Source organism: Rhyacophila brunnea, unplaced genomic scaffold, assembly GCF_057557595.1.
Source record: "Rhyacophila brunnea isolate RB1 unplaced genomic scaffold, BYU_Rbru_1.0 scaffold_16, whole genome shotgun sequence".
Lineage (NCBI taxonomy): Eukaryota > Metazoa > Arthropoda > Insecta > Trichoptera > Rhyacophilidae > Rhyacophila > Rhyacophila brunnea.
In genome coordinates this window covers 11,750,534-11,775,341 of record NW_028232816.1, presented here as the reverse complement: position 1 = coordinate 11,775,341, position 24,808 = coordinate 11,750,534, and the positions used below count along the sequence as shown (strand labels likewise).

General features: G+C 36.6%; 1 protein-coding gene across 1 annotated transcript in view; it reads right to left on the bottom strand.

The window, feature by feature from the left end:
- wech (tripartite motif containing 71 protein wech) overlaps window positions 1-24,368 on the bottom strand; it is a 42,207-nt gene extending 17,839 nt beyond the window's left edge. Inside the window, exon 1 of the mRNA XM_085943801.1 lies at window positions 24,243-24,368. The gene's annotated coding sequence lies outside the window, so the exon portion shown is untranslated. The remainder of the gene's footprint in view (window positions 1-24,242) is intronic.
- Between the last annotated feature and the right edge of the window lie 440 nt (window positions 24,369-24,808).

The window sequence follows — 24,808 nt, the reverse complement described above, 5'->3', positions numbered from 1 at the left end:
TAAATTCGTTCAATTAACCAGCTAGACGCCAATGACGTTCTGGCACGCGAACGGCGTCTAACCGCCAATGCCATAGACGTGCAGGCAGGCACTTTGTTTCTACGCCAAATTTTATTAATGTTAGCTTTTCTTAAATAAATACAGAAAACTGTTTTACTTTCACATTATTATCTATATTACAATATTATTTACTCCATTAAACCCACGTATTTCCAAGATTGAACGTACACAATAGTAATATTAAATGTCTTAAATAGTATAATTAAATTATACTAGACATTTTGACCGATTTTATCAATGCTATATGTATAAATAAAAAAAATAATAAAATAAGTGAGATAAACACACATCGCAAATTTGCTCTAATAGTAAAAAATTTCGCCTGCGCGCGATTTTCCTATATTAATGTTTATATTTTTAAATATGTGGTTGTGCGATGTAATTTTTAATACATTTTGTCATTAGGTATCTACTTGATAATTCCATAATTCAATTGGATGTAAGTATTAAAAATACACTAAAAACCCTTAATTTTACCGTGAACACCATTTAGAAAACGCTACTGTAGAGCATCACACTGCCTTTAACCTTGGCGATAGGTAGGAGGGCCCGACAAAGATCACAGCCTTGGGGCCCGCTTTAGGATGTGGGGGCCATGTGGTGTACAGACACAGACGCATTTTCCATATCAGATGGAAGGTCAAAATACAAATGCCGAGGCGATGTCGAGGATGATAAGGTCACAGAAATAATGAAAGTTTTGGCCATATCATTGTGGCATCCCGAGAGGTTGGTATCGATTTCTGCACCCTGTCATCTAACGGAACATAACCGGTGTGTGAGGTCCTGGCAGAAGGAAAACGGCCCCTCAGAGTGATGTTGAGCTCAAAATTCAATCGAAGAAAATCATCAGAATAAAAAGAAGAAGAATGATTAGCACCATTTCCACGACACACTTCAATGTAAATTTGTAAATTATATACCAGCCAATAAATATTTTGTGTCGAGTTGAGTGGCGCTGGTTTTGAAAAAGACTCATGACAGTGCAGGCGGGCTCGGTTCGGACTGAGTAGAATGGCAAGTCGCGAATAATCTGGCCAAAATGGCAAGTACCATTGTCTCATCCCCGCCCGGCATTATCACCTGTCCCTTATCACGCGTATGTACTTGCCCAATACCCATATAACCATGAAAAGGGGTTTTCTTTTGTATCTTAGCTGGCCAATGAGGGCGGAAGAATCAGTATCTCCGTCAGTGTTTATGGTTAGAAGTCGCTATTCATTTGTTTTAACAGAAGGGTAATTAATTACTATATAAAAAAGCATATCGTCGGCTTAATTCCAACATATCGAAAGTCATTTTTCTTCAGATTTCATGTTTTGGTGATTTCGATTTACAAGTATGATAACGCATCTATTTCATTCGTTTAATATTCAAATATGCAAGTGGAAGGGAGATAGAATTTGTAAACATTGTAAGCTAACAACGTATCTCAGTAGTGTCGTACCTATATTATCTATGGTAGTGTCTCGACAGCCAGTCGAACATCACGTATGTCATAAGTTTGCAAGCTATAATGTCAGTGAGTTAGCTGCGTTTGACTCGATAATAACACGTAACTCATACGCTTGATAGTTCTAATAACATGTAAGTCCTGTAGATACATTATAATTTAAAAATTATTAAATATTTTGTTTAAAGTATAATACAGAATAGTGAAAGATTATCCTACAACAAAAAAAGTATAATCATTTGATTCCGTAAGTTGAAATATTTAGTTTTAACTGCCTCCTGAACACTTAGGTTAAACTGACTTACGATATGTTAGAATTAAGCCGACGATATTATTTTTAATCGGCACCTATTTAGACGTATACATGCATAGCTCAATGAGTTCAGAAATCACAGATGAATACAAAAGAATGGAGTGGACATACGACGCCTTCATAATACAATGACAAGAAACCGAGTTTTGAAAATAGGCCCAGATTGTTAAGTAAGTACGTTGTTTACAATAATATTCTAAGGTTCAAATGTATCCCACCTCTTCAGAAACATTATTATTTTGATTACAATATTTTCATATCCACCGAACTTTTCAAAAGTTCGGTTGATGTACGTGACAGCGAGGAACTACGGACCAAAAAGAGTGGAGGAAGCTAGGGAGGCCTTCATCCAGCAGTGGATCGACCCCGGCTGGTGATAATGATGATTCTCATATAAATTTAGGCGTATTTATAGCCCGCCAGGTAGAGCTGTGAGCATGGACTGAGATAAGCAATTAAATCCTTTTCAAATTCGGCTGCGACGTTGTGAGCCATTCGCTCAATATCGTAAGATAATTACAGCATTTACTTACATCATCAAGGTTTCACCTATATTTAATTATAGTGGAACTACATATTTTAAACATATGCAGATGTGATTTCTTGTCGTAGATATGTCAAGCCTATTTAGTTGCTTTTTGTCGCTTTTCGCCCCTCCCACTATGTATTATTTCGTGCCAAAACTACTGTCGAACAACATATTCTTGGCTACGTGTTAAAACTGTGAACTAACAAGCTCCTCCCATTTAGTCGACGACAGCGCCTTCCGGCTTCTGCATAAAACTTCTTGTTGGACGGTATTGTATCTCACGCTAATATGTATGTTGACGTTCCTTATACTGTCAGGTTTTAAAGTCATTACAAAGAGTGGTTCAATACATGATTTTCATCTTATCAGTGAATACAGGTGCCAAAGTAGGTAATAGAAATAGACCTAATAAGACTGCACATTTTTATAAGTCATGTCATGACATTTACAAAGAATTATTTGGCATTATGAAATTCACGCCGCGGATTTAAATTCGGGCGGGGAATAAAAATTCGCGTTGAAACAGATTAATATCCTCATAAAAGTGGATATTATTTTTATACAACGGGCAACTCTAATAAATGTGCACATCCGTGGCGCTAAATTTAATATCACAGATTCGTTCGAATTTTAAATTTAACATTATAACTCCCTCCCGACAAATATTCCTCGTTCTGCCAAGGTAAAACAATTCCTTTTTCTGAAGGGCGTAAAGCTCAATTTTGTCAGTGGGTTATAGTGAAACGTATGTCCCTTCTATCACCCTAATTGAGCGTTTTCTGACCTACCCGAAAAGGCGCCGCCCTCGGTTTTCTCGTTCCCTCCGACGGGGTGACAAATAAGTTTGTCCCTTTCTGGATTACGCGGCATAACGCGGCCCTACTTGATGTTGAATCTCTTCCTGAGGAATCGATTTTAGTCGGAAATGAATAAAATAATAATGAACATGTATTGATTATGTAAACTGGCCTTTCATTTTACCTGATGGAACTCGATTTCGATCACAGATAGAGCCTAATGTCTGTGATTGCGATCATATGGACAAAAATAATAATGACAATATTATTATAATCGACCAGCTGTTCAGTACCGAGGTACTCTTGCATCGCATCTTTATGAAAGACGCGATGGTGTTGGTTTGGTATCGATGAATAACAATAACAGCGCGAAACAGCTGTTAACATTTGGTGGAAGCACTAATATTATGCAATAAATCTTTTAAAACGTTGTAAACGTACCAACTCGATAGTGAATATTTTAGTTTTATAAAAATGCAATTAATGAACAGTTTTAACCTTAGACTATAGATACATCTAGACGCCACCCGTTGCATTGCTAAATGAAGCCGCGTGCCTTGCGTTTGGTTTGTGGGCGAGCGAACGCATTCGTCTACAAATGTTCGAGACCATAGACCATTTCGCTAGTGCTCGCACTAGACGCTCAGAATTAAAATATAATTTTCTATTTTTTTACGTTATATAGAATTTTTAAGCGGTCAAAATGCAACCATTAGGTAAAGATATCCATAATTTAAGTTATTTTAAAGAAACACTAGGTCACTGATATTAAAATATATAATAAAATACAAATAAATTATCACGAACATGTATCAACTTACCTATGAAACGTAATACCATCTTCTTGCTTATCAGTACGGCTACCACATTTTAAGACAACACACAGAACCATCTTTTCTACTTAATTAACTAAAAATATTTACCATTGACTTTATGTTTAACACAAAAAATATCAATTTTAGCAACTCGAGCTTGCAAGTTATCGACGCTATGTGAAGCGTTTCGCCCCGATTTGATGGCGATACTTTTGGAAACTAGCTCACAGATATGTAGACCTTTTATCTTACTCTAGCGCGTGTCGCAGAGATTGTAAGGGTGCCGAATACTTTCTCACTCGCACTCATGCATCGTTTTTGTTCAGGCCTTGGTTTTAACAATAGAATTATTAATTGATGTTATGGCGTTTGTAGAACTCTGCTATCTTTAATGGTTTGAAGAGAAACTTTGTGTTATGTTAGTGTAGTTACTGTAGTTCATAAGACGGGTCATCATCATTATCAGCCTGAATCTATCCACTGCTGGATGAAGACCTCTTTAAGCTGCTTCCAGCTCTCCCGGTCCTGTGCATTGCGTTGCCACGTACTTCCGCAGAACTTTATCATTTCATCGATCCAGCGGCCTCTAGGTCTACCTTGCGGACGTTTTGTACTTCTTGAATACCACTGGATGACTAGGTTTATCCAACGATTGTCTTTTCTTCGAGCTATGTGTCCAGCCCATTTCCATTTAAGGCCTTTAATAAACTCTATTACATCGCAAACCCTTGTCTGCTTCCTTGTCCACTCATTCCTCTTTTTGCCGTTTCGCGTGCCCATTTGCCCACTTTGCGCTTTAGGCACAGTGGAAGATCACCTTTGAAGACATTATTCAGGCGGCCAAAAGCACTCCAGCCTAGCTTTACTCTGCGAACAATTTCATCAAATATACATCCATCTATAGACACTTGTCCCAGATAGATGTAGCTTTTCACCTGTTCGAGCTGAGTGCCATTGACGAGGATCTCTTTTTGCCCGGCAAAGCAGTTAAACATGACTTTCGTCTTTGTTACGTATACTATAAGACGGGTACATAGTCCGAAACAGCTGTCAGTGTGAATAACGTAATTATCGTATGTATAGGTACCTAATTTAAAAAAAAAAACTCTGTTTTAAAGTCATTTACAGGTTTTATAATGAACTGCGCGGTAACGAACTATAATTATTTATTTACCTAACCAACATTCCCACTGGAGTGGAGTGATTAGGCAAATATAATTGAATAACAAAAATAAAACCAAAACTAGGGTCACAATTAAATCAAATTATTTTGATTGTTTGACAGGCTACAATCTTTCGTGTGCGCAAGCGCGGTGCATCTTCGGTCATTTCCGGAATGTTCGTGCGCGTTCGCGGGATGGAATATTTGAATTTAGAATGCCGCAATAGGGTTGCCACAATATGACTTTAGTCTGATAGACAAAATTCAATTCCAAGAGATAACAATACGCAATACCAAAAGCGTCTAAAACTAAATTTAATAGACACAAAATATTATAAATGCAGAACATGTTTGATATTCCAATTCTGTAAATTGAACGTAGTTATGCATAATGTAGCCAGGCCACAATAATGTCGAGCTGAGATAATTGCACATTAGCAACAACATGGTATTAAAAATGTATGTAAATAGTATATTATTTCAAGGATATTTTTTTGCGGCTTGGCTATTTTCAGCAGAACGTAGAGAAAACCTTCTCGCATCTGATCTATAACATATATATTTATTTTTTATTTTTTGTGGACTGGCTACTTTCTGCATAAGTATGTCCAATTATAAGTCAGTACCCCCCCGCAATACTTTCGAGTAGTGGAGAAATTTAATACTAATATTTCGGATACGCGAAATCAGAAGACGCAAACAAGGCGATCTCCTGGTACGGCAAACGGATCATCTGAAAGATATGGCACGCTGTACCTTGGAGAAAGGGTTTACTGTGGAAAAATTGTTTTGTAATTCTTGAAACTATGTTTGATATCTGTTTCTAATTATTATTGGAATTGAAGTCTATTGCCCCAACATAAATAAACCTTTAATTAACTATTTTTATTTTTTATTTAATTTATATATTATTGAAATAATTGGAATGTTACATTCTTAAGGGGGGACATGCTCGTCGAAGGTCAAAATTGAGTTTTTATTGTATATTCAAACCATGATCCTGGACACTCCTTAAACGTTGTAGATGATCTATTTATATAATTTTGAAGCCTTATTATCCTTTATAGTTATTTTAAACATTTGATGACTGCATGAAGTATTTTTGTTACATAAAATAGTATTCTTTTAAACCTCTCGCTCTAATGTTTTAGAATATAGTCATATTTCGGTACAGAACTGTGCAGTGGTGTTAAGATTTTTTACATTTATTAATTATTAAACGCATTTATAAAACCATTAGTATAATTTATTACGAGATAATTTTTGTAAATTATTCACGATAAAAAAATATTTTGATAATCTCTGTGATCCCAAATTTGACAAGAATTAGGCATTTTATTATTCAAAAAATCGGCAAGATTAACACATTTGAAGATGAATCTAAAGATACTTATTATAAGCTATATCTTTGACCATTCAAGTGTGATAAAAATCTTATGAATAATGATTGCTTTATAATAATTATTGACCTAAGAATAAGGTAGTGTTTTTTTGAAATACGCCATTTCTTTTGTCATTCCCTAGTGGTTAAGCTACAACATACGGCCGTAGCCATAAAATGACAAACTATAATTAAAGTAGGGAGTAAAATTATGTTAACGCGCGTGTTTGAACATGTACCTAACCGAATTTTTTTTTATTTTTTTTTAAACGGTACATGTTCAAACACGCGCGTCAATATCATTTTACTCCCTACTTCAATTATAGTTTGTCAATTTATGACTACGGCCGTATGTTGTAGCTTAACCACTAGGGAATGACAAAAGAAATGGCTTATTTCAAAAAAACACTACCTTATTCTTAGGTCAATAATTATTATAAAGCAATCATTATTCATAAGATGTTTATCACACTTGAATGGTCAAAGATATAGCTTATAATAAATATCTTTAGAATTGTCTTGAAATGTGTTAATCTTGCCGATTTTTTGAATAATAAAATGCCTAATTCTTGTCAAATTTGGGATCACAGAGATTATCAATATAATTTTTTATCGTGAATAATTTACAAAAATTATCTCGTAATAAATTATGCTAATGGTTTTATAAATGCGTTTAAAAATTAATAAATGTAAAAAATCTTAACACCACTGCACAGTTATGTACCGAAATATGACTATATTCTAAAACATTAGAGCGAGAGGTTTAAAAGAATACTATTTTATGTAACAAAAATACTTCATGCAGTCATCAAATGTTTAAAATAACTATAAAGGATAATAAGGCTTCAAAATTATATAAATAGATCATCTACAACGTTTAAGGAGTGTCCAGGATCATGGTTTGAATATACAATAAAAACTCAATTTTGACCTTCGACGAGCATGTCCCCCCTTAAGTCTTGTGAATTATTCGTTGAATAAAAAAAAGTTAATTAAACATTATTAGCAAGTTCAAGTTACAACAAAAAATCTTGAGAGTGATCCGTGACGTCGGTTAGTAATTAAAGTAATACCTACTTTGATTTAAAATACAAAAGCCGATCTCCAACGTAGCTCAATTTAGAAAGCGCTTCAGTGAGTACTAAAAGCCATTAATTAAAATTTGTCGTAATTAAGTATGACTCCTTTGGCATTGTGGTCATCATCGATACCCGAGAGATGCAGGTTCAATTTCTGAGGGGTGTCTTACCTTTTTCAAAAATATTTTTTCTATTGGTTATAAAATATTTTCTCAGAAGTGTTTTCAAAATTATGTATGTTCAATAAATACACTTAATAGAAAAATAATTAATATTTGTAGAAAAAACAGTTATCACTGCGATTTGCGGAGATGCCACGAGTAGCTAAGTATTGTAAAATTGTGTGGAGACTGGTTCAATTGTGCAATTCGGGCCTTTATTGTACCATAGATTGCCAGTTACCCATACATATCATAATATGCTCACCTGATATCTGGACATAAAATCTGTGAAATAAATAAACCCTAAAGTTTTCTAAAGAACAATCCATAAGGTGATCGGGGACGGCAACATTTTGTTGAATAACAAGATACAACGCTTAGCAGTGCATGCGCTGGCAAGGCCATGTGCACCATGTCCCGGCAGAGGAAGTAATAATGTGGATTTGTGGCTATCAATGGCTCTGTGAGAACCAAGCAGTGTCAGTCGAATCCATGATATATGAATCGCTTTCAAATTAATGTTACTAATTAATTGATGTATGTGTAATTTTATTGTATATATTTTTCACACAATCGAATTACTACTTGGTAAGCACTTTGTTTACCTCAGTGATTTTTATTACACGTTTATTATATTTTCTCACCAAATGGCTGAGATACTGAGGTAAGCATTTTCCATCGTGACAGGTTCAATGAAAGGCTGCCTGGAGGAAACAAGTCAGTCTCTCCGTAATATTCACTCGATGAACTTGTATCTTGCTAGAGAACTTAGTGCCTCGGAAAATAACACCTAACTTTGTTATATTGTACCCTTATACTTATGTAACCATAAATAAACTCTCACTTCTACATCCATCATCCCGAATAACCACGATCGTCTTTCATCTACCACACCATCGACCACTCACACAGATTTATAAGTCAATGTGCCGAGCGGTACATATAACAAACAAATCGCTGGCTATTTGAAGGTATCGTTGACTGCCATATAGTTGCATTGGATATCTTAGAAATCAGCCGCATTAGATATGGATGAAAATGGCGAGTGTCGATTGTCACATTCTCGCAGTTAGGGCAACCCTGCATTGGCGCGCATTCATCAACAGCAAGGCCTAGGTTAGTGCATTTACAGCGGAATAGGAAAGAACTCGCCGGAGCGGAGTTTAGAATATGAGCGGACGAGCGCGCAATACGCATGCGTTCGCGTAGTGTCGTGCGCAGGACATGGCCGCCATAGACAACCGAAATGGCACAAACCAAGTCGCGTCGCATCCCACCAGTGTTGCCAACCGTACCATAATTATAGTATTTGTACTATAATTTTGGTCCGCGTACTATGTACGATATAAAATAGGTATAGTACGCCCAAAATACTATAATTTTGAAAATCGTACTATAATTTTATATAAAAGTACTATAATTCTGCATTTGCCATTTCGCAATCGAGTGGTCTTCGAAAATTTGGAAATCTGCGGCCCGCGGCGAAATATTTTTCCTAAAAAAACAAGCCGACCATGAAAATTTGGGAACCTGCGGCCCGCGACGAAATATTTTTCCTAAAAAAAACGAGCCGACCATGAAAATTCAACAGATGACAACGCGTACTATATTTTATCTCCAAATACTATAATTTTGGAGGCTCTGTACTATAATTCCACTTTTAAAATATGGCAACACTGCATCCCACTTCCCAGCACTTCTCATCGACAATCCAACCGTCCAACCCGAATCCACTATTCTACCGACCAGGCGCGGGTATACATATAATTACCTATTTATTTCCCATTCATAGGCAGACCACGGAGGTTTTCCAATAGGCTCACACATAGTTATTCATATCGTTGATAATCTCCACACCCTTTATTTATGCTTATGGTAGCGAAAATAACCAGAAGCGCCCTTCAACGTTGTGCTGGAAGCAACGCAGTAAAATTTCACAAAATCGTGGCATTTGACTACTATCTATTATAACTTTGGTCGAAACTCGAGCTGGATTAGAAGACAGTCTAGTCTATTCATTTTATATCGCAATTTTACAAACTTTAAATGACTTCATTTCGCTAGATAATTATCAAGGAAAATCGTGCAATAAGCGAAACTTTGTGAAAATAAAAAAAAATAAAAAAAGCGAAACGTTGTGATCAATACAACGGGTACACGCCCTAAAAGTACCACAATCGACAAATTAAATAAGTATGGCCGATATACGTGGGAGCAGGGCCCAGAAGGGACGCTTTTTTCCAAGGTGCAAAGCTCAATCAGGAGAGCAAGAACCATGTTCAACCAAATCATTTCGAATATCGATGCAAACGTAAGGCCTTCCGCTCACGAGAATACTAAAAAAAGGAGAAACTGAGACTAAAATTCCAGCCAGTATCTAGCTTATGTATTTCAATGGCGGCTCGCTCACGGCTAGACTGGAATCTCTCAAAAGAGACGCGACATACTAGTCTTCCAGTCTCTCAGTTTCCAGTCTCCCATAAAACAGTGGTGCCAATGTCAGTAGATTCGATGACAAATCATATTTCCTTACCAAAATTGGTAGCATTGAACTTAACTGAACAAGCTATAAATCAAGACGTCAAAAGTTCAAGATGGGCGAACGAATGTGAACCAATTTTTTATTTCAATTTTGTGGCAGAAGTTGAGAAATATACCCCTGCAGAATATTCCCGCAAAGACATCACGGAAAAAGCTTGAAATGAAGTAGGAAGTAGGTCCAGTTTGACAGTTTGAGGTTGAGATTATTATTTCAAGTGGGTTTCAGTAGCGCCGTGTGCGAAGCATCAGTCATTGGCCAGTTTATGAGTTCCATCAGCAACCAGTTCGTCGGATTTTAGTTTCTCCATGAGCGAAAGGGCTAAATCTTTATATATTCAGTTCCACAAAGGTACTCGGCATAAGTTACAAAGTATTTATTAGTATTCGTTATTGTTAAACTCTCTACACGATCGAGCTATTTGCGCGGTCGGCCGGCCGATTCGAAATAAAAATAATCCACCTCGTCCACTTTTCAAATAGACGTGTGTACTGAGCGTTCTAAAAATCACGTTTGCCACCTCCCCGATGGTGCAATCGGTGGAGCCTTCGCCCCCGCGGAGTTTTGTTTTATTTTTCGAATCGGCTGTGACGGGTTTTCGTTACACATACCTACCTGCCGCCGGAATTGCTGTACCGAGAGTAAAACAGTTCACTAGACAAGTCTGATAATTAATTTCGAAGTACATTCCACATATTATGTTACATAATAATATGTTAATATGTTGTCTTTTCTGCATTGAGAATACAGCAGTGGCGAAGGGTGGATGTAGGCTGTTAAGATCCGACATAAATAAGTTCATACTAAACTTTGTCAATCATACGTACTTGTTTTCATTGAACTAAGACTACAATTATTTGCAAATAGTGTTGGTTAGTTTTTAAAAATCAACTAAACTCTGCCTTAACCAAATCACAATAGTTTAGGTATGCTATGGGCGATCTGACAAAAATATTGCACACTTTTTCAATCATACTTATTTGTTTTCGTTGAATTAAGAACGCATATTACATTTGGTGTTAGTTTTTTTTAAATTCATGAAGCCCTACCTAAATAAACCATTATCGATAAAAAATATTCTTCTATCTATTAAATCTAAAATTATGTATAGTTTACAGGCATAATTTTATATTATACATATTGTAACTATGGATAAATGAATACTTTTCACTATTATCTACTTGGATTCATCATCATCATCAGGGGCGCGACAACTCGGTGTGGGTCCTAGCCTCCTCCAACAGCTCTCTCCACCTGTCCCTATCCAGTGTGGCCGCTTTCCAATTCGGTACCCCCAGAATACGGCAGTCACTGTCAGCTCCATCCAACCAGCGAATCTTTGGCCTGCCTCTTCTTCTACGCCCTGCCCTATTGGATTGCTGGACATCACTCTCTTTGCCGGTTCATTGTCATTCATACGGTGCACATGACCTAGCCATCGCAGTCTCCCAATCTTAATTGATTGAACTGCGCTGTAATCTTCGTACAGCCCGTAGAGCATTATACCTTCTCCTCCAATTGGTGCTATCCTTGATCGGTCCATATATACGGCGGAGAATTTTTCTTTCAAAGATGTTCAGGGCTCGTTCATTTCGCAGAGTTAATGTCCAGGTTTCCGATGCGTAGGTGAGCACTGGCTGTACAAGTGTATTGTAAAGAGTGCTTTTAGTACGGCGAGATAGTATGCGGGACTTAAAATGTCTTAACAGGCCAAAGTAGCATTTATTCGCAGACACGATTCTCTTGTTGATTTCTTCTGTAATATTATGTCGAGTTAGGCCATCCTCCCACGGCGCAACTTATGTCCGTCGGAACTGAAACTAAAATTCCAACCAGTATCTAGCCAATGTATTTCAATGGCGGCTCGCTGACGGCGAGACTGAAATCTCTCAGCTTCAAAACGGTCGCGAAGAGACGCGACATGCTAGTCGCGCGGTCTCTGAAGTTTCCAGTCACCGTAAAACAGTGTTACCAACATCATTAGATTCGGGAAAAAATCATATTTTCTTACCAAAATTGGTAGCACTGCGAACAAGTGTCATGCTATAAAAACCATTAACAGCCCAAGACGTCAAAAATACAAGATAAGCAAAATTGAAATAACCTAATTGTATTCGAGTAAACGCAGCAGCGTGCGTGTTGTCGGTTTTTATACAAAACAGCCGATGGTCCAGTTTGACAGTTCGAGGTTATGTGATTTTTATTTCAAGTGGCTTCAGTAGCGCCGTGTGCAAAGCATCACATTGGTCAGTTTATGAGTACCATCACCAACCAGTTCCGCCAGATTTCAGTTGCGCCGTGGGAGGAGGGCCTTACAAGAGATCCAAGGTATATGAAACTGTCGACCGTATCAAACTTGTATGTACCAATATATCTAACTTATCTACTTGGATTAGGCAAGATTTAATTAATGTTAAAAATTAACTTACGAAGTCTTAGTTTTAGTTCAATGAAAATAAATACGAATGATTGACTAAGTTTAGTGTGCATTATAATATTATATGTCGGATCTCAGCCTACCTCTACCCTTCGCCTGTGGGATACATCCAATGCACATAAAAACAAGTATCAAACAAAACCAATGCTAAAATTGAATGTGAAATGCACAATAATGTATTAATATTATTATGAGAGTGACGTTACAATATTAGCATTAGATATAGGTACCCTACATTATTTATTTTGGTCACCGCAAATCAGGTTGTTTGGTTTTCGTATTGTCATTATTTTGTTATCATCCATTAGCGATGCATTACAAGAATATTCGAATAGGTACATACATACTACTAATGCAGGTATACGATAATTACACCAATTAGTAAACGCAGTAGTGACACTTATAGTGATGCCTACATAGTGCATCCAACAGCTGTTTTATTACAAGCCACACACCATAAAATCCGAGATACATTTTATTATAATTAATATCATTTTGTTTAAAAAATTACGACTCACTTGTAATAAGATTAAGAACATTATGATAACAATAACAACATTGAAGTTCATAACCCCACACTACACCCGGTCTTAATCGGGCGCATCACGGACCCTACGTTTGATGTGAAACATCAATATTATGACTGGAAATATCTCAAAAGCCCCAAGACTAAGTTCACCACAGAACAGATAATAAATAGAATTCCGAGAAGCCAAATGCAATACACTAAATTTTGGTGCAGGGTTTTGAATGTGTGAGTGTGATACGAAAATTAAACACGCATTATGCACGTGCAATAGTGTGTGTAATACACCAATATTAATGAGCGTCAATGCATAAACCGAGAGTATTTGTCAGTATTCGATGTATGATGTATTCTTGACACGCGTTTAAGATTACCCCTTACTCGAGATCGGTTACCTGCTACTCCTTACCCGTTGGGTATTTCAGTTCCCACCATAAACTATAGATACCCACTATTTCTGAGTTTCCTGGAGTTCACCATGCACTCACGAGTGCTTTGACTGAATTTGCATTAGGTACTTTGAGTTGAGTAGTTCCGCAGTATGACGCCGCAATTTTTTAAAGACCTTGGTGTCGACCAGGTCGGACGGACCGATGGGCTCAACAGTCGGTTGAGTGACTCGAGCAGCTCTTCCCTTCCCATACAAATGTTGGGATCCCCATAGGATGTGGTTTGCATCCTGTATTTCTCCGCCACATGGACATGTTTGACGGTTTACAAGACGAAGCTCATCAGTGGCGCACCCAGGATTTAATATTGGGGGGGGCCCAAGGAGGAGAATGTAAATTAGTCATATAGGCTCTTTTTCTTCTTCACAGCCTAATTTCTCGTTTATCGGTCTTTTGTCTATTGCACTCGGTGTACCTACACCATGGTCCCCACATCCTGAAATGGGCCCTCAGGCTAGGATATTTGGCGGGCCCCCTACCTACCGCTAAGATTAAAGGCAGTGTGAAACACTACATTAAAGTTTTTCAAATTGTGTTTTAGTTCAAATTAAGGGTACTTATACAGTGAATTATTGGCGATTTTTAATACATCTACTTTAATAATGGAGCTGTCGAGTATCGACACATAATAATCAAAAAATATATTGCACAATTATATACTTAAGTAAGTAATTGAAAATGTTCATGGTCATGAAGTATATTAGCGCCGCAGGCGACTTTTTTTACTATTAAAGCTAATTTATGATGTGTGTTTATCTCACTTATCTGATCAACCCGACACGCCGGGCCCCCAGGCTAGAGCCCTGTCAGCCCTCCCCAGCCATGACCTACACTACTCCGGAATTCGGGTGGACACCGAGAATTTTTTGATAGTTCATTAGGGATTGGGTTTCTAAAAAAACCTGACATTAGTGTTTCGAAATTTTTGTGTTAGAAATTAAAATCTAAGAAATTTTTCTAAAAGGGGTGCTGGAGAATTATTACAAATCATTTTGTTGCCGTGTTTTTATTTGTCTAAGCCCAAATGTATAGTTTATTGGCTTTCAATTTCAATGTTCATTCATGAAAAATCATTCTGATAATTTTCATTTTTGGGGGGTGTCAGGGCCCCTTGCCACCCCCCCCCCCCTGGGTGCGCCACTGAAGCTCATGGACTATAGGTGGAGCCTGCCAGCGAAGCCACCACACATAACAATCTATTCCAAACCGAGTTTGAAATATAATCAAAACTGAACCGCCTGTGGCCTATAATATTGTGAACCCGAATTCATTTTATCACCAATAATCAGAAGAAAATCCATGAGTTCATTTCAGATCAGTTTTACCGATCCAGGATTTTCAGACGCAATAGGTACTTATAGATAATCAGACCTAGAAGAATAAATAAATTAGCAAAGTCTTCTTCCAGATTGTCACGAATAAAAAAAATCTATCTGTTGACACATCTGTCAGGCAGTGGCAAAGGGTGGAGGTAGGCTGTTAAGAGCGTACATACGTGAAACGGCAAATAATGTTCAACACTGTGGGACGTAATTTCGGCCGCGTTCCCATTCGGAAAGCGATAGTCGACTTGTTTAGTGATGGCGTTGGAGGAATATATTCTTAAATCGTGTAAAGATGACTAAAAAACGTTCCGCATGTATTTGAAGAAGAAAACATGACTATTAATATACTATTATTATTAGTAATATAACAATTAACATAACATTAAATGGAAGCATGTTGGATTTTTATGACAAATTATATTTCGTTCGGCTCGCGTCATTTGCACAATCCCCGCATCGCCTAGTCACGATCTTTTAGAGTATTTTAGACCATGCCTCAGCTGAGGTATAAGCCTTAAGATCCGCCATAAATGTTGCTTTTGTTTACAGTGAAATAAGACTACAATTTACAGATGGTGTTGGTTAGTTTTTAAAATTCAATAATTAAACCCTGCAATAGTAGATAATAGTCTAAAAATACTCGCCTATCTATAAAATATCTAAAATTATGCAATTAAATCATACATAACTTTGAATATTCTATAGATAGTATTATTCTTTAATCTAAGGATAGAATAATATTTTTTTATCTGTTATAGTTTGGTTTAGGCAGGATTTAATGAATTTTAAAAAATTAACCAACAATATGTGTAATAAGTATGTAAGTTTAGTATGTATTCTTAATCTAACAAAAACAAATAAGACCCATGAATGAAAAAATGTGCACAATTTTGTCGTATCGCCTAAAATATACCAAAACTATTATGGTTTGGTTAGGCAGGGTTGAAATGGTTTTTAAAAACTAACCAATACCATCTGTAAATAAATTGCAGTCGTAGTTCAATAAAAACAAATACGTACCTATGAGTGTATGACTAACAAAGTGTAATGTGCACTATTTATGGCGTATATTACCAGCCTACCTCCACCCTTCGCTACTGCTGTCAGATATGTTCATTTTCTCTAATTTATTGTCAATAGAGACTGAAATGTTTAAATTATCACAAGAATATTAGGTTCGAGAAAACTCACGATATTTTTATAACAGAAATGATGAATTGATCAAGTTCCATAGAGTAGATAACTCAATATCGGTCCAAAGTAAAGTCAGTAGGTGACTATTGTAGGAAAATTCTTCCAGATGTAGAAAGATATTTATTGACTTTAACTTGTTCCACCCAAGGCCCATTATAGTCAAGTCGTGACATGAAACTGTAAACTTCGATGGTAGTGCTAGTTATTATAGCTCATACTTCGAATGCAATATGGTAAACTGATGCGCCTAATTTCATCAAAAGCCCCTAAAACGGTTTTTGAAAACTTTTGAGTTAGATATGTAGGTATTTAGATTGATATTTTAGTTACCTATATCAGTGCTCCGCAACCTTTTCTCAGCCACGGCACACTGCAGGTCTTCCCAGAATTCCGCGGCACACCACACGTAAAACAATTTATACACCAAAACATGCCAGAATATTCGGCGCCCCCCCTTACCTATCAATGGGGTTAAATCAGTGGCGAAGGGTGGAGGTAGGCTGTTAAGATTCGCTATAAATAGTGCACACTAAACTTTTTTAGTCATATGTATTTGTCTTTATTGAACTAAGACTACAATTTACAGATGGTGTTAGTTAGTTTTTAAAAATCAATTAAACCCTGCCTAAACGAAACCATAATAGTTTTGGTCTAATTTGGGCAAAACGACAAAATTGTGCACACTTTTTTATTCATAATTATTTGTTTTCGTTGGATTAAAAATACATATTGCACATATTGTTGGTTATTTTTTTAAATTCATTAAGCCCTGCCTAAACGAAACTATAATAAATTAAAAATATTCGTCTATTTATATAATATTCAAAGTTATGTATGATTTAATTGCATAATTTTAGATATTTTATAGATATACATGCATTTTTTGACTATTATCTATTATGGCTTGGTTTCTCAGGGTTTAATTGAATTTTAAAAACTAACCAACACTATCTGTAAATTGTAGTCTTATTTCAACGAAAACAAATATCTATGTCTGAAAAAGTTTAATGTGCACTGTTTATGGCGGATCTTAACAGCCTACCTCCACCCTTCGCCACTGGGTTAAATACAGGTGATACTTTAAAATAACGTTTTTTCAAATGATGTTCGATGTAAAATTAATCGTATTGATTCTATGTTTAACGACTTTTTGTATTTATTAATACATCCACTTGAATTACGGTTAGTTGTCGTTTTAACAATAATCATATATCGAGTATTGACACAATAATAATAAATTGTATCACACAATTGTATGTGCTAAAATAGTAACGGTAAAGAAGTAAAACAGCGCCGCAGGCGACTTTTTTGCTATTAGAGCAAACATTTAATTTGTGTTTATCTCACTTATCTGCTTGACCTGCCACACCGCCCCCCCTGACCTTGGGCCCCACAATACCTACATATTCCCATGTATTTGTATTTGCAATAGAATAACTAATTAATATGATACCTGAGTTTGTTTCAATGAACGTAAAAGTTTTTAGTTTTACTTAGTTTGGTACCTAGCCTTGTCAAAAATACGAGGATATTCTTTATTAACCGAAATCCAGAAAATAGCGTAAGCGCTTCTATAAAATTGTCAGCATTGGTTGCAAAAGGGTTTCGAAACCAATCGTATCGATTGGATGAAAATAATGATGAAATTTCTTTTAAAGCAAACTTAAATGTTTTGGAGACGGATCCAAAATTAATTGCTTGTTTTCATTGGTGGTCTGGCAGGTCCTTTGGTACATTTGTAGAGATATTGTCTTAAATCCTTCTGATTTGTCAGATCACGTCAATATATTTTCATTCTGACCTTGCATTGTTTTATTAAGTTTACGCAGGTGCTCAAATTTATTTATTACCAGCCATGTACGTAATTTTGGCTATCAAGTAATTATTGTATAACATACAAAATCATTTGTGTTTTTTAAGCAATGCTCCGCGGCACACCCAGCATTGTCTCGTGGCACACTAGTGTGCCGCGGCACACCGGTTGCGGAGCACTGACCTATATGATGGTTAAAAATTTAACTTTAATAAACGCCAAAAACCGTCAATACATATGATCGAAAATTATGGTAAATTTCAAAACCGGTTAAAATGGTTGGGTGTGCTTTTCAAGTTTTTCTTTTTAAATGTTAGCACTTACCTACCCCTAAAATGGAAAGCCAAGATACTCTTCAGAATGTAACGAATTAAAAAATAAATACATACCTACCTACCATAAAGTTAATAGATTTAATAGATACTTATGAGTTTTTTCTCAAAACTACCTAAAATCGTTTTAGGGGTTTTTGAAACTAGGCGCTTCCTGTGTGTGCATAATGATAGTTGCATATTGAAATAGGTAAATGGTAAAAATTTGAATGAAATATGCAATCAAAAAAGCATTCGATTATTGAAAGATAATCAATAACTGGCGCTACCATAGTAATTCGCAATTTAGTGTAATTGTCTGAACATAGTCGGCCTCGGTTCCGCCATACAAAAAAGGTTGGGAGTCGCCGATGGAAAGTAATAGTCTGCATTAGAATAATAGTATGTAATGTATTTTAAAACGAATTAAAAATAAATAATATTATGTAGTTCGGATTATCGTCACAATACCAGTAAATTGAGTAAATTAACAACAAACTTCGATGTTATTATTAGTCACAGTACGTATGTAGTGGTGTATAGTAGAAAAATTTCAAGGTCAGCATGTGTTATTTTGTGGCGTTACTATCATTAGAGAGAGATGCAACGTTTCAACCCTACTTCACGCAGCGACGGGGTGACTGCCGACTGCCGAGTGGTGACTGCACTGAACCCGGTCCGCTCACTGTCGTTTGCGCAATTCTTCAAAGGTGAGCACATCGATTTTATAAAATATAGACTTTTAGTTTAGTTTTAGCAGTCCAGGCTGTTTTGTGCAAAACGGGTTTTTTAGAATGTTCATTCTTGAATGCAGCCAACTCTTATTTTTGTAAGAAAAATCGTTATTTTTGCATCTATTTTCTTAAAAAAAAAACCGGTACTGTTCGGTTATACGGAATAAAGCGGAAAACGCATTTTGAAAATAGCCGATAAACTGGATTATTTGTTAGGTTAACCTAACCAAACCTAACCTAACCCAACCTAAACTAACCCAAACTATCAATAATCCAGTTTATCGGCTATTTTCAAAATGCGTTTTCCGCTGTATTCCGTATAACCGAACAGTACCAAAAAAGCTTCTAAGTTATTCAAGTATTATGGGAATTTTAAAGTTCTGAAAATAATTAGAAAAACTTGTAAATTATACATTAATATTTAGCTGCCGGGCACTAATTTTTATATGAAAAATCTGTATATTATATTATAATAAAAAACATATAATGTAATTGAGGAAATAATGTTTATTAATTGAATGTAGAAAAACACACCGTAGTCAGGATTTTGGATTTCAGCAGCTTGGTTGCTTTATGCAAATCGAAAATGTAATATTCTACGTTTTGCAAAATCTTTAAAACGCATTTATATGAGATTTTTGTATGAGAGCAGCTTGGTTGATTTGTGCAGAACGTAAAACAAACGTGTGAGATTATGAAAATCACAATAACTCATTTTTTTTTTCAAAATTGTGGCTTGGCTGCTTTGTGTATAACTGCGCTCAATTCAGATGGGCTATACCCCAATACATTACATTTTACGCAGGGTTTTGAATGTGTACGGAATGTAAGTGTGTATAATCTAATAAATACATCTCCTAACATTAATCAAGTAGTTCGCCATAACAATGCTATAAGGTGGCTCATATAACGAGAAGATAAAATGGTATAAATTTGGGGAATCGCTCAAGTGTGGTGTATCTGTCCATGGTGGATACACCTCCAGGATGGCGTCCTTGAAGTGGATTTGAAATCGATAAAAGAAATGTGTTCTCCCCTCCTCATCCCGGCGAATGCAATCTAAAAATTCTTTCTTGCGCCGACCAAAATAAAGGCAAGCCGAAGAACCAAGTACCTACCTACCTATTATGCATATTCTTGATACTTCAATCAAATTTAGAACGACCGTCAGTTAGGTTAGGTTAAGTTAATCAACGATGGAAAATTAGGTATCGACCCCAAGAAACAATTGAGACGTCAGTAGATAGGTACCAGAGTTTTTTTTCTAGATGCCTTTATGGATACCTCGCATTTACTATCGAGTTTCTTTCATCATGCAAACTACTCTACTTGAAGCTAGTCAGCTAGTCAAGTGAAAATTGTGCCGGCTGAGAAATATGCCTAGGTACCAGAGTTGGATAAAGGTACATAGGGCTCCTAATGCTGTTTACTAACAGAATACGTCATAATATGTTACATAATATCTAGCAGTGGCGAGGGGTGGAGGTAGGCAGCTAAGATCCGACATAAATAGTGCATACTAGACATTGTCAGTCGAACAAATTTCTTTTAATTGAACTAAGACTACAGTGTGTAGATAGTGTTTGTTAGTTTTATTATAATTCAACTAAACCCTGTCTAATCCAAGCCATAGTAGATAATACGGTACAAGTCGGTTATGGGGAAGCCAGGTGGGAACCGCGTTAATTACTGTGATAGTCGATTTTGGCCAAAATCATGAATTCAAGAATGAAAACCTCACCTAACCTAACACATAATCCAGTATATCGGCTATTTCGAAATGTTTGTTTGCCGCTGGCTTCCCCATAACCGACTTGTACCGATAATAGTCAAAAAAATATTCGTTTATCTATAAAACACCGAAAATTATACCATTAAACCATATAATATACCATACATACCCGGCAAGGTGATACCATTTCACCTAAACTATTCACCGCTACTCTTGAGGACTTATTTAGGAAACTTGATTGGGAGGAAAAAGGTGTTCCAATTAATGGGAAGCACCTCAGTCACCTGCCCTTTGCAGATGATATTGTTATACTCTCACAAGACCCGAAAGACCTCCAAAGTATAATGCAAGAAGTCGCGGATGTCAGTCAAACGGTCGGTCTAAAGATAAATGTCTCAAAGACAAAAGTGATGAGGAACTGTTTTTCGGACCCTGCGATTATCTGTATTAATGGCACCCAACTCGAGCAAGACAGCAGCTACGTCTATCCCGGGCAGCAGGTGTCCATAGACGGAAGCATGCACGATGAAATTGCTCGAAGAACAAAGCTGGGATGGAGTGCTTTCGGACGTCTGAATAGTATCTTCAAGAGTGACCTACCATTATGTTTTAAGCGTAGGGTGTTCAACCAATGTGTGCTACCCGTGCTCACGTATGGCTGCGAGACGTGGACCCTCAACACGAGAGATGTCCAAAGGCTAAGAGTTGCACAGCGAGGCATGGAGAGGTGTATGTTGGGCATCACGCGAAAGGACCGTAAGAGAAACGAATGGGTTAGGAAGCAGACAGGAGTACGCGATGTAATAGACGTTGCCAAACAGCTGAAATGGAGATGGGCGGGGCACATTGCTCGTTGAAAGGACGGCTGCTGGACAAATGCCGTCATCCAGTGGTACCCAAGGGGCATGAAACGGCCACAGGGCCGCCCTAAAAGCCGCTGGATTGACGAACTGGTAAAGTTCGGCGGAAATACGTGGCAGCGAACGACACAGGACCGAGAGAGTTGGAGAAATCTTGGGGAGGTCTTCATCCAGCAGTGGATTGACCCCGGCTGATAATGATGAAACCATATATAATTTTAAATATTTCTCTTTCCTATCTCTACCAAAAGCGGCTTCTTAACATGGTTGAAAATTGAGTGTGTAAAAGTAAATAAACACAATAGGTAGATAGGTATATTTTCATAGCAAACATGTTGATACAATTATTATTAGAAAGGTACTTAAGTACTTATACATAATTTGGAATACCTAACTACCTAGGTACTTTTCTTCTTTCTTTCTTTTAACGATACATGCAATATACCTATTTGTTGTTTCTTTTTCTGATAAATACAGGGTCAGACCTACCATAGGGCAAAATATGCCCATAATAAGAAATCATCCACGAAAAGCCTTGGAAGAGTAGAATTCGTAAATGTGCAAAATTCTAGATGCTGGGATCTCACTTCTAAATTATTTTCCCAACGTTTTAGACTTTTTCTCAGTGTATGTAGGTACATATCTGCAACTACAGCATTGCTGGGCGGTTAGGCAGAAGGTGATTCCCAAGTCAATCAAGTTTACTTGCACTAATATGAACGATGATAGCTTTTGATGATTACATATATTTTTCTATAATCTAAGATTACATATTAAAACAACGAACATTTTTAAAAGTTACGGTACATTACCTAGTAAGCTAGTGCCCCCAATATAGTCTGGGGGCCCGGCGTGGCGGGTCGACCAGCTAAGGAAGATAGACACATACTTATCACAAATTTGCTCTAATAGTAAAACAAGTCGTTATGATTATAGTTTTGTTAAATATGTGGTTGTGCGATATAATGTAATGTGATTGATATACTTGAATGATAATTCACATGTAGAATTTGGAAAACATTACTGTCGAGCATCACACTGCTCTTAACCTTAGCGATAGGTAGAGGGGACCGCCAAAGATACAGGCTTAAATGCTCCCCTGGATACACATCTAGTGAAATTCCAATTCAAATCATAATTTAACCGCAACGATAATATGATAAATACCTACAGGTAAAGATAAATAAACGTACTTACCTATATAAACTAATAATAAGGATTTAATCAACTAAGTACTTCTTTTATTCAACGAATAATTCACAAGATTTAAGAATGTACCATTCTAATTATTTAACAGACATAACTCTGAAAACACTCATGAGAAAATATAGCCAATAGAAAAAATCTTTTTCGAAAAAAGTAAGACACGCACAGGGCGCGATACCTAAGAGACGCAGGTTCGATCCTGTCGGGTGTCTTACTTTTTTCGAAAAAGATTTTTTCTATTAATTGGCTATAATATTTTCTCATGAGTGTTTTCAGAATTATGTATGTTTAAGAGCATACATAAGTGAAACGGCCAATAATTTTCAACAGTAGGTGGAACGAAATTTCCCAGTCGTCGCCAATCGGAGACTGACAGCGAGGTGTGAGCACGTCGATTTGTTTTGTGATGGCGTCGGAGGAATATATTCATAAATCGTGTAAAGATTACTAAAAAACGTTCCGCATGTACTTGAAAAAGAAAACATGTCAATGAATATACTATTATTATTACGAATATAATAATAAACATAACATTAAAAGGACTCATGTTGAATTTTTATGACAAATTATATTTCGTTCGGCTCGCGTCATTTTCACAATCCGCGCATCGCCTGGTCACGATCTTTTTAGACCATGCCTCAGCTGAAGTATAGCCTTAATGATATGTACCTAAGTAGGTACTAGGTACCTACTGAAATACATCATTTAGGTGGGTATCTACCTATTTGATGATGATTTTAAAGATCAAAACACCCCCGCCTAATTTTATACCCTTTTATGATTTCAAATATTTTAATGAGGTAGGAAATTAATTTTAAGAATCCGATGAAGGTGTAAATAAATAACTATGATAGCTGACGACATAGGTAAGTAAAGTTTTTGTAATACTTTGTCAAGATTCGTAGTAAGTAAAATAATAATAATAATATAATAATGCTGATGATGCTTTTTATTGATAAATAAAGTGGAAATTAACATGTTTCAGCTGCACATTATGCAGGAAATGTACAACCGCGTTGAAATAAATAATAAATTCCTTTGAAAGATGTAAACAGTGCACCCGAAAGTGATTTAAACATGTGGTAGAAACAGATGTTCCCAGATATTCTAAAATCGGCCGAGATAAACAAATGGAATTTTACCAGAGCAGCGGGTAGGTATAGGTATCTAGAATCTAGATTCTAGTATCTACCACCGCACATCGTCCCCGGGTACCGGGTACGTCAAATATACTCAACATAGGTATCAAGGCGCAGGTCCCAGTATCGACAAACCCTACTGCCGGCACAATATCGGCACGTAATCACCGTCAAAATACTACAAATACGCCAATACATAATAAACCAGAAAAGAATAGTTTACTCACTTTTCACTGACTGATGGAGGTCATAACACAATTAACTAATATAATTATTATTTACATGCTAAGTAGGATTACTTCTCCCCTGCACCGGCGGATGCACCCGGCCGGCACGCTAATTTTTCAAAAACTGAATGCATTTTGCCTTTGCCATAGACGAAATGTAGATAGAGACAATTCAGTTTTGCGATCGCCAGCCGCCACCCGTGAGTGGCTCTATCTCTGTATCAATTCGGGAAATATTACAATAATAGTCATTACAGCCCTACAAACTTATCTGGAGAATGGCCAAAAATGGAACTACGATCTACCATAGGACGCCTTATTGAAAAACGTCATCTGAATGTCAGATTTTGCCAGTTACGAGTCGTGATTGGATATTTTTCGACAGTGGCTCTCCTATCTCATTCTCCAGATAAGTTTGTAAGTCTGTTCAATATTTTGTCATCCTTTTCTTACGTTATTATGTAAATATACTTATAACGCAACCATTTTCCTATGATGCTTATAATAAATATATAAATAAATTTTAGGGTATTAAGGTGCTTTGTCCAGACCCAGAACATTTTATA